The 11,086-nt window shown below is 36.9% G+C and overlaps 1 long non-coding RNA gene across 1 annotated transcript; it reads left to right on the top strand.

Annotated features, from left to right (window-relative positions):
* The first annotated feature begins 1,181 nt into the window (after positions 1 to 1,181).
* On the top strand, positions 1,182 to 10,865 carry LOC141413814 (uncharacterized). Its single transcript, XR_012438767.1, has 2 exons — positions 1,182 to 1,690; positions 6,440 to 10,865. It is a non-coding gene; the product is annotated as an uncharacterized lncRNA (long non-coding RNA).
* Positions 10,866 to 11,086: the final 221 nt, after the last annotated feature.

The following is an 11,086-nucleotide window of genomic DNA, read 5'->3' as shown; positions in this document are numbered from 1 at the left end:
TGTTCAGTTCATGGGTCTTGTTTTTGCCAAATCCCAGCTGCTTTCCTTTCCTTTCTGTGTAAACTCACTCAAATTTGGGTTCCTGGCACTAGGACTCTCAAAACACTATCTCTTTATAGCTTACTAAAATTACTAAAATGTTTTATTTGAAAATATAAAATAGGATATAAAGTTAGGAACTTATGTGTGACTATAAACTTACTTATGTGTAAGATGTAAAATAATGACCTTTTGAGGGGAAAAGATGGAAGAGCAGAAGCTTTCTCCACCAGGGCCCAAGAATAAGAGCTTGGATATTGAAGAAGAGACCACCTACAGAAGAGCCAATGAGAGGAGAGCACAGAGAAACACAAAACAGTGAGGCTCTAATGTACTGTGTTTTCATTTTTATTTGCTTGTGGCAATTTTTTAGTTTCCCCCTTCATTTTTTGAAAACCCACTGATCATTCAAAAGTATATTTCTTTTTTGGTCTCCATGTATTTGTATATTTCCTGTAGTGTCCTTTCTTTCTTTTTCTTTCTCTTTCTTTTCTTCCTTCCTTCTTTCTTTCTGTAGTACTGGAGCTTAAACTCAGGGCCTACACTTTGAGCCATTCCACTAGCTCTTTTTTGTGAAGGGTTTTTTCAAGATAGGGTCTCATGGAACTATTTGCTTGGAGTAGCTTTGAACTGCAATCCTCCTGATCTCTGTCTCCTGAGTAGCTAGGGTTACAGTCGTGAGCCACTGGCACCCAGCTCTTTGATGTTGATTTCTAATATAAGATTCAAGGAGTTATTTCAGTTTTCTTCTAATCACAAAAGTTGGCTTATGTCCTAAAACATGAGCTGTTGTGTAGAAATTTCTATGAGCTGCTGAGAAGAATGTATTCTGTGACTGTTTGGTGGAATATTCTGTAGATGTCTGTTAAGAGCATTTGATCTATAGTATGTCATTTAATTCTGAAGAGACTTGTTTTGATTTTCTTTTTGTTTTGTCTAGAAGAGCCATCTATCAGTGAGATTGGGGTATTGAACTCACCTACTATTATATTGAAAGTCTATCTGTGCCTTAATGTCCAGTAATACTTGTGTAATGAAACTGGGTGTGCTGATTATATATATATGTGTGTGTGTGTGTGTGTGTGTGTGTGTGTGTGTGTATATATATATATATAATGTGTATATATATATATATATAAAATTCAAGCATCAATATATATAATTATATACAAATTGTAAATATATGTATATTTACAATTGCTATAACCTCTTGATGGATTGTTCCCCTTATCAGGATGAAATGACTTTTTTGTGTTTTCTGAGTAATTCTGGATTGAAATCTGCTTTGTCATATATGAGTATAGCTCCTCCTTCTTGTTTTCTGGTCCCATTTGTTTTGAAAAATCCTTTTCCATCTTTTTTACTTTAAAGTTGTTTGTCTTTGCCAGTGAGGTACAATTCTTGCAGGCAACAAATGGTTTGGCTTTTTAATCTAATTTGTCTGTGGCCACATCACTGATTGGATGTTTTATATTCTTTGTTCTTTCAGTTGAAGTATTTGCAATGTTCATGCAGGACTGGGTAGTGACGGGTGAGCCGTTGTTTCTCACCACTAGACTGAGAGTTCATCTAAGTAGCCAAACACTTACCCAACAAACTTATGGCACTCTAGCACCACTCTGAGAAGAAAACTAGCTGCAGAAGTGACTGGGTATGTGATAATATGGAAGAACACTAATAACTAGTTAAGAACAATTACCACCAGAACTCCAGTAACTTTGACAGAATAAGAAGCAAAGGTAACACTATATAAGTTAAGATGATAGTAGTTAATTTAGGGTAGGAATGGAAATAAAACAGGAAGAATTATACTAGTGAATAGTTAGAGAATATAAACAGGTATAAAAATGGAAGAAGAAGCTGAAGTAAATAGAAGGGAGGAATGAGAAAGAAGAAGAGAATAGAGATCTGGTTAAAGATGTAATTTGGCGGGGGCGGATGAGAAATTTAAAAAAAAAAGACACAGCAATCAAACACCCAGCTGAAAACAATGGGGAGGGAGAAAGGAGGAAGAAAGGAAGATAAAAATATTGAATATTACAAGACAAGTTGGCTTCAACCCCTACACTTGTGAGGCAGAGGCAAGGAGATCACAAACCTAGGCCAGCTTGTACCCTATGGGGAGAGACTATCTCAAAGACAGAAAAAAGGTGAACCAACAAAGGCCAGCCATGGTGGGATACACCTGTAATTCCATCTAATTGAGATGCAGAGATTGGAAGGATTGCTGTTTGAGACCAGCCTAGGCAAAGTTTGCAAGACTCATTTCAACAAACAAAGTAAGTATTGTGGCTCATTTCTGTAATCCCAATTGGAGGCACAGGTAAGAAGATGGTGGTCCAAGGCCAGCCCTTGGCAAAAACCATGAGAACCTATCTGAAAATAAAGCAAAAAGAGCTAGGGGCATGCATCAAGTAATAAAGCACTTGTCTAGCAACTGCAAGGTCTTGAGTCCAAGGCCCCAGTCCCACCAAAAAAAAAAAAAAAAAAAAAAACTGGATGAACAAATCAAAGAAATCTTTAAATGTAGAAGTAACATAACTATAAAAGCAAGGAAAGGAGAAAAAGTGTATAAAAACAAAGACAACAAGAAAGGGTTCCCAGCCCTTGCTGTGTGTTCACATAGACCAGATGATGCAGACTTCTAATCTCTAATATCAATTGCTGGATCAGGCTCCTTACACAATGGCTTCCCACCAGTGATCTGAGATTGAATTCAGAAAACAGAGAATTTTCCTGGTGCCTAAATGCTTTGCAGATTCCAGTATCCTTCTTGATGTTCATTGTTATGTTTTCTAAGTCTCTTATTTTTTCTTTGTTTACTCTCTACTCCTCTGTGCCATGACACTTCTGCTCAAACCACTTGTGGATGCTGTCTTTCCCAGTTCTACTATTCCCCCCTCTTTTTTTAAAAAATGAAATTCCATCTGTTTACAGCTGAAACCACAGTGCATGCTTTTTGAAGTTTTGGTCTATTTGTTCTTTTGGCTCAATTCCTATTCTTTGCAGCTGCCCACACTCCATGTTTCACACAGGGCTCTCTACCTGCAGTGGAGTGGTCCGTCTCTCCTTCTGTTCTGCTTACCAAAGCTGTCTTCCTTTTTAAAATCTGGTTCTATTTGATCCTGAAACCTCAATGTCTTCCTGCTGTCACCCACCTTCTAAGGTAACTGTTCTCCAGCTACTTCCCTGGAGATGCTAGGGTTGGGTTCCTTTCATCCACCATCTTGTTTATTGGCTATTTGTATATCTTCTTTGAAATGTTTATTCAGATCCTTTGCTCAAGGTTAAAACAGCAAGCATTTATTACCTCACAGTTTATGTGTGTCTGGAATAGAAATACACCTGTGGCTCAGTGTCTCACAAGTCTGTAGTCAAGGTGTCAGAGTATGGTGTGTGGTCTCAGCCGAGGAAAATCCTGTTCTCAGCTCGTTCATGTGCAGCAGGTCAACATGACTCAGTTCTTTGTGGGTCTTTGGACTGAGGTCCTCAGTTTCCCCAAACCCGTTACCTTTAATACCTTACCACTTAAGGCATCTCTGTAGGGCAGTGCTCAACAAGTCAATTGATATCTCATCTATCCATGACACAAGTCAATGAAAAAGAAAAAAAGCAAGATGTATGCAGAGGTCTTCAAATCAGAATGTAACTTAGTATTGGAAATGACATCCAAATTCTGCATTCATTAGAAACAAATCCCCACACACTTGCACAGAAATGATCAAGATGGGAGGAGAGAACTTTTGGACATGGGCAGATAAGCTTATGGCATAGGATTCTGGTGATGGCTTCATGGGTGTATGCTTATCTCCGAACTTATCAAGTTGTACACATTAGCTGTGGATAGCTTTCTTTTACATTTTTCTCTTATTAGTGTATATTAATTGTACAAAGAGGTTTCATTGTGATAACCATGCATACATGCAACATACTTTGATCAAATTCACTCCCTCAATTACTCTCTTACCACCCCCACATTTTAAACAACTTTTAATAAATTTCATTGTGTATAGCTTTTTGTATGTAAAAGCTTTAAAAAGGAAATATTTTATTTATTTACTTTTTGGTGGCACTGGGGTTTGAACTCAAGGCTTCATACTTGCTAGGCAGGCACTCTACCCCTGAAGTCACCCCATTGGCCCTAGGAAATATTTTTTAAAAGAAACAAATCGTAAGTCTGCCCATACTCAAGGGACAGGATAACACCGGGCTTGAATGTAAAAGTTGGGGATCGTTGGGAGCCATCTTAGAAGCTGCTAACCATATCTGCTCTTGCCCAGATTATAATTGGGTTCTTGACCTTTTATTATTTTGTTCTGAGAGCAGGCACTCTTACTTATTTTCTCAATGGTATGGTTTGCACTATAAAAGTTGCATGGTTTGTTTTGAGGTGGGATTGCCCTCTATTGCCCAGGTTGGTAGTGAACTTCCAGGTTCAAATGATTCTCCCACCTTAGGCTCCTCAATAGCTGGGACTATTGTCATGTGTCACCCATGGCTGGCCAAAATTTTTAATTAAAAAAATACATTTTTATCTTAAATGGCTATTGCCAATTTGCCTGCTGTGGGCATTTCACACTCCCACCAGCTACCTATGGTGTGCTGGTTTCCCACACAGCCTTGCCAATAGAGCACATTGTCACACTTTTGGATTTCTGTCCATGTCAGGGCTTTGGACATGCCAGGCAAGTGCTACCACTGCATTATGTCCCTAGCTCCAGATTCTCAAACCCCTACAGTGTATGGTGTGATACCCATATGTTCTTACATTAATAGTGGACAGGGTGCATGTGTATACACACACACAAATGGTCACAAATGAATTGTATGATTCAGAAGAGAACCCTAGGTATGTAGCTCTAATGCTAAGTGGGAAATTGGACATGGAGTGGAACAGTGGAATGGAACTGGGGAAATGTCCGGCCTCCCAAGGTAGAAAGGGGAGACGTGATCCCGGCTTTGGACTTCTGTTTTGGGTGGGGAAGACAGGGCTCCTCTCCTGTCTTGTACTAGAATGGGAGAGCAGTGTTCTTTATTGCCAGAGAGCTTGTGAAGGAGGGAGGGAGTGTGTTAGAGGAGATTCAGCATTGAATAACAAAGCTTGTAGAAGGAAGGGGCACCACAGGTTGGGACAGAACTGGTACCTCTTAGTATAGGCTTTCTTGTTTCTGGCAAAACACTAGGCAGCATTTTTATCACATTCACACAGCTGTTGTCCTGGTTTGCAGCACAGAAGGTTGCCATAGCAACAATAGTGGCCACATAGCACCAAAGGCCATGATTACTGAGTGCAGCAGGAGGGTCTTCATGCTGATGACTCTCTTAGATGTGCCGCTGTTGATACCTCTAGTGATTCTTTCAAAAGCTTTTAATTTTGATGTAGCCAATTTACCTACTCTTTGTAGGTGCTTTGGGTGTCACGTCTAAGAAACCATTGTCACAAAGATTGGCTTATTTCCTTCTCACAGTTTTAAAGTTGTAGCTGTTAGTTCAGATCTCTGATCCATTTTGAGTTAATTTTTTGTGAATGTTATGAGTTATGGGTCCAGTTTTATTACTTTGAATGTGGATGTCCATATTTCTCAGGACTGTTTGTTGAAGATTATTTTTTCCATTGAGTTATCTTGCCTCCACCTACTGAAACACCATAAATATGACACCTTACTTCTAACCTCTCAGTTGTCTTCTATTTATTTGTATGTCTATCCTTATAAAAATACCGTGGAAGATTTGTGGTAAAGTGTATGTGTGTGTCACTGGGGTTTGAACTCAGGTACTCATGCTTGAAAGGCAAGCACCCTATGACTTGAGCCACTCCACCAGTCCTTTTTTGTGATGGGTTTTCTCAAGATAGGGTCTCTGGTAATATTTGCCAGAGGCTAGTTTCCAAAGGCTATCCTACTGATCTCTGCTTCCTACAAGCTAGGATTCCAGACAAGAGCCACCCACATGGCACTTGACTGTAGTAAATTTTGAAACCAGAGCTTTTTCATCTTGCTTTGCCTCCTCTAGGTTTCTTGCATTCCCACATGAATTTTTGGATCAGTGTGTTCCTTACTGCAAGAAAGATAGATAGTTGAGGGGTTTTTGTTTTTGTTGGTTTTTTTTTCTTTTGAGACAGGGTCATTTTTATGCAGCCCAGGCTGGCCTCAAACTTGTGATCCTCCTGCCTTACCTCAGTGCTGGGATTACAGGTGTGTAGGAGCATGTCAATCTTCTTGAAATTTTGGTAGGAATTGAATTGCATCTGTGGACCAACTTGAAGAATATTCTCATTTTAAAATGTTAAGTCTTCTGATCCATGTACACTTAGATCTTTAATTTCTATCAATAATATTTTATAGTTTTTAGTACATAGGTCTATTGTAAATGGCATTGTTTTCTTAATTTTTATTTTCAGATTCTTATATAAAAAACACCATGGAAGTTCAGGAAATCATCAGAGACTACTTCGAGAACCTATATTCAAATAAATTTGAAAATCTTAAAGAAATGGACAGATTTCTAGACACATATGATCATCCAAAACTGAACCAAGAGGAAATTAATCACCTGAATAGATCTATAACACAAAATTAAATTGAAGCAGCAATCAAGAGTCTCCCCAAAAAGAAAAGTCCAGGACCTGATGGATTCTCTGCTGAATTCTACCAGACCTTTAAAGAAGAACTGATACCAACCCTCCTTAAACTGTTCCACAAAATAGAAAGGGAAGTAAAATTGCCTAACACATTTTATGAAGCCAGTATTACACTTATCCCAAAACCAGGCAAAGACACCTCCAAAAAGGAGAACGATAGGCCAATCTCCTTAATGAACACTGATGCAAAAATCGTCAACAAAATAATGGCAAACCGAATTCAACAACACATCAAAAAGATATTCACCACAACCAAGTAGGCTTCATCCCAGGAATGCAGGGGTGGTTCAACATACGAAAATCCATAAATGTAATAAACCACATTAACAGAAGCAAAGACAAAAACCACTTGATCATCTCAATAGATGCAGAAAAAGCCTTTGATAAGATCCAACACCATTTCATGATAAAAGCTCTAAGAAAACTAGGAATAGAAGGAAAGTACCTCAACATTATAAAAGCTATATATGACAACCCTACAGCCAGCATTATACTTAACAGAGAAAAACTGAAACCATTCCCTCTAAAATCAGGAACTAGACAAGGATGCCCATTATCTCCACTCCTATTCAACCTAGTACTGGAATTCCTAGCCAGAGCAATTAGGCAAGAAGAAGGAATAAAAGGAATACAAATAGGTAAAGAAACTGTCAAAATATCCCTATTTGCAGACGACATGATCCTATACCTTAAAGACCCAAAAAACTCTACTCAGAAGCTTCTAGACATCTTCAATAGCTACAACAAGGTAGGATATAAAATCAACATAGAAAAATCATTAACATTTCTATATACTAATAATGAACAAACTGAAAAAGAATGTATGAGAACAATTCCATTTACAATAGCCTCAAAAAAATCAAATACCTAGGTGTAAACCTAACAAAAGATGTGAAGGGACCTCTACAAGGAAAACTATACACTTCTGAAGAAAGAGATTGAGGAAGACTATAGAAAGTGGAGAGATCGCCCATGCTCATGGATTGGTAGAATCAACATAGTAAAAATGTCCATACTCCCAAAAGTAATCTACATGTTTAATGCAATTCCCATCAAAATTCCAATGACATTCATTAAAGAGATTGAAAAATCTACTGTTAAATTTATATGGAAACACAAGAGGCCACAAATAGCCAAGGCAATACTCAGTCAAAAGAACAATGCTGGAGGTATCACGATACCTGACTTCAAACTATATTACAAAGCAGTAACAATAAAAACAGCATGGTACTGGCACAAAAACAGACATGCAGACCAGTGGAACAGAATAGAGGACCCAGATATGAAGCCACACAACTATAACCAACTTGTCTTTGACAAAGGCGCTAAAAATATACGATGGAGAAATAGCAGCCTCTTCAACAAAAACTGCCAGAAAACTGGTTAGCAGTCTGCAAAAAATTGAAACTAGATCTATGTATAGAAATTAAGACAATGATAAATTAAATCACGAATGCTAACCCTGCAGTCACCACAGGAATTTCAGATCACAGTTCTGAGGGTGTCCTCTCCTTCTTAGTCAACTTCTGCTCTTAAATCTTAAGAGATATTTGACATCAACTTCCAACATGACAAAGAATCAACCATAAAGAATGACAATATTATTTATTATGAGATTATACTGGTGCCATTTTCAACTTAGGCATTTATCAATGGCATTTAACCATACAAAAACAAATTCAAAAGATAACTGCAAGCAAAATAATTGTATTTTATTAAAAACTGGAAAGTTACAGTACAGACTTTTTCATATTCTTTTACAAAGAAAAATGAAAGAACTGACTCAAGCTCAATGATATTTAGTTTTCAGTCAAACTAACAAAACCATTTTTGAAAACCATGAAAATCTATAGCCTGATTTATTCAGGGTATAAACACATATTTTTCTCGCAGCAAGAAAACTCCAATGCAGTAGTTTGAGAGTGATCTGTTCAATACAGCTGGGTTAGTTTAAATAGCAAATTAGTATTTCTATTTCATGTGTGTGTATGCACATGTGCAAGTACAAAGTAGCCAATTTTAATAAGAAATATGAAGGATCAGAGTACTCTATCATTTTACTATTCATAGGGCAATAAATACCATTTCTTAATCCTATTTTTTAATCTCTTAGATCAAAACTAACCAGTTTCAGAATGGTGTGTGGCTAGCACATATTACAAGAAACAATTCTGGCAAAGTATTAACTATTACATTCAGCCATTTAGTGTTAGAAGATACCCTATTTTACCTATTAGATCACTTTCTCCAGTTTTCTTAGGAAGGGGAAGCTAGTTGAATTAAAGTGACTAAAATAAACCCACTTTTCAGCCAGGCCTGGTGGTGTACATCTGTAATCCCAGCTACTCAGAAGACACAGGCAGGATGATTATGGTCCCAGGCAAGCCAGAGAAAAAAGCAAGACCCTATCTAACAACAAACAGACAAACAAAGGGCTAGCAGTATGGCTCAAGAGGTAGAGCACCTGCCTAGCAAGTCTTTATAAAAAATAATAGTAATAAAAGTAAAAATAAATTAAAAAATTTAAACCCCATTTTAAAAACTTATTTTACATTGTCAACACTGCACGTTTTTACGATGTTACTGTGTTTCTCAACAGACAGTCTTTATTGAGCCACTGGTATTATTTAAATAATTTTATTTATTATTTCCATAGCTCTATTCCTATGTCCTCCCTCTTAAATGAAGAATAAGAAGCGAGGACAAGATGACATTTTTAGGGTACATGCTGTCAGTAAACAAATGCACTACTCAGATGCTGTGTTGACTCTATGGCAAAGACGTGAGATGTGACCATTAAGGTATGGTAAGACCTATGCTTTTCCACCTCTAAAAATGGCATTTACATAGAACTTTAGCATCTTACAGTACTTTGAAGAATAACTATTATGAAAATACTGAGTAAAATCAAACCCTGTTACAAAATTTACAGCACATACACTATCATAGCTGCTTGTAAAAATGCACTGTGTTGTCTGAAAGAATTGGAAATGGTTTTAATAAAGAATCCCATAAGGCAGAACTAAAGCATAATGTGGCATTTGCTAATACAGTACTTGCTTCCTTTTGCAAATACCATGTAAACTGGTCTTTAACCAACAACAAAAAAAAATCCCTAATTTTTATTTCCTGAATTGTGAAGAAATCTGGCCATGTGAGGAAAAGATCCTCTGACAGCAAATCTGGGAACCAGTGCACCAACAAGTTGACTGGAATGCTGACAACTCTTTTGGGTAAGGGAACAGAGGGAACTGGTTTGTGACAGCTCATCACAGGTAACACAGCTTTTCTTCACTCACCCACGCAGGTGGCTCTCAGACAAGGTTCACCTTTCACAAGAGTCTTCATGGTGGTAACAGAGAAATGCTGAAGTCATCTTAGTGACAATGTGATGGATCAAACGATGGCAGATACGGAATTTGACAGGTGTAATTGCTCTCATTTCTCCAGGCTTCAGAACAAAAGCAACAGCCGGCAGAATCAAAGTATCTGTAGAGGATGTTAGACTCATTAAAACTAAGTATCAGAGAAAAAATTCTCCAATGATAAAATATTGTCAAAAGTCCTTAGTAAGAGTGCACTTACACTTTGCCTCTAAATAATGTTTCTTGTTAAGGATTAAAACTTTCTCCTTTTTTAGCCTTTCTTCCTTTCTGCATTTCAACTGTTTTCTTGTATTTAAGGTTTTGTAACTGAGTGACTTTGATACTGGATGTTGATTCAGCCTTCTCACTGAATAAGAAAGCCTCCTTGACAATAATGTTCAAGATGTGTTTGCACTGAATTTACCAATTACTTATTGCTATGATAAACTATTCAAAATTTAATTGCATTTAATTCCATAAGGAAATAAATAGGTACAAAGATAAAACTGTGCACAGACTAGCCATACCATATAAGACAGGTGACAAAACCTAATACTGCTTTCTATTAAGTAATGATTTCAACTCATTTTATACCAAGTTATAAATTTTTAAATGTCTACTTCATTCTTGGATTCAACACTATATAACCTTAGTACAATGGAGACTACTTTTCCTATGACCTCTTTCACATTCTCCTAGTGTGCTAAAGGCTCAATGTAACAAATTTAATATAAAATTATGACAATTATTAATACCTAATATGTGTTCAAAAATGTATTCTTATGAATTTGTACCAAAATAAAGCTTCTGATGTATCTGTAGGCTCATATTTGATGAACAGTTAATAATGTAAGCAAAAAAATACCTGAATAACATTTACATACAAAAATAGAGAATATATACAGTGAGCTTAATGGCATCTCATAGAATTATATATTAGAATACTATATCAAGCTGATTAAAAAGTTCATGATTTAAAGTGTGAATCTTTTTAGATTATCAGGAGACAATCCTATTCTGAATGCTTTAAAAGCTTAGTAAT

The sequence above is a fragment of the Castor canadensis genome, chromosome 1 (assembly GCF_047511655.1).
Source record: "Castor canadensis chromosome 1, mCasCan1.hap1v2, whole genome shotgun sequence".
Classification (NCBI taxonomy): Eukaryota; Metazoa; Chordata; class Mammalia; order Rodentia; family Castoridae; genus Castor; species Castor canadensis.
This window is presented reverse-complemented; position numbering and strand designations above follow the sequence as displayed.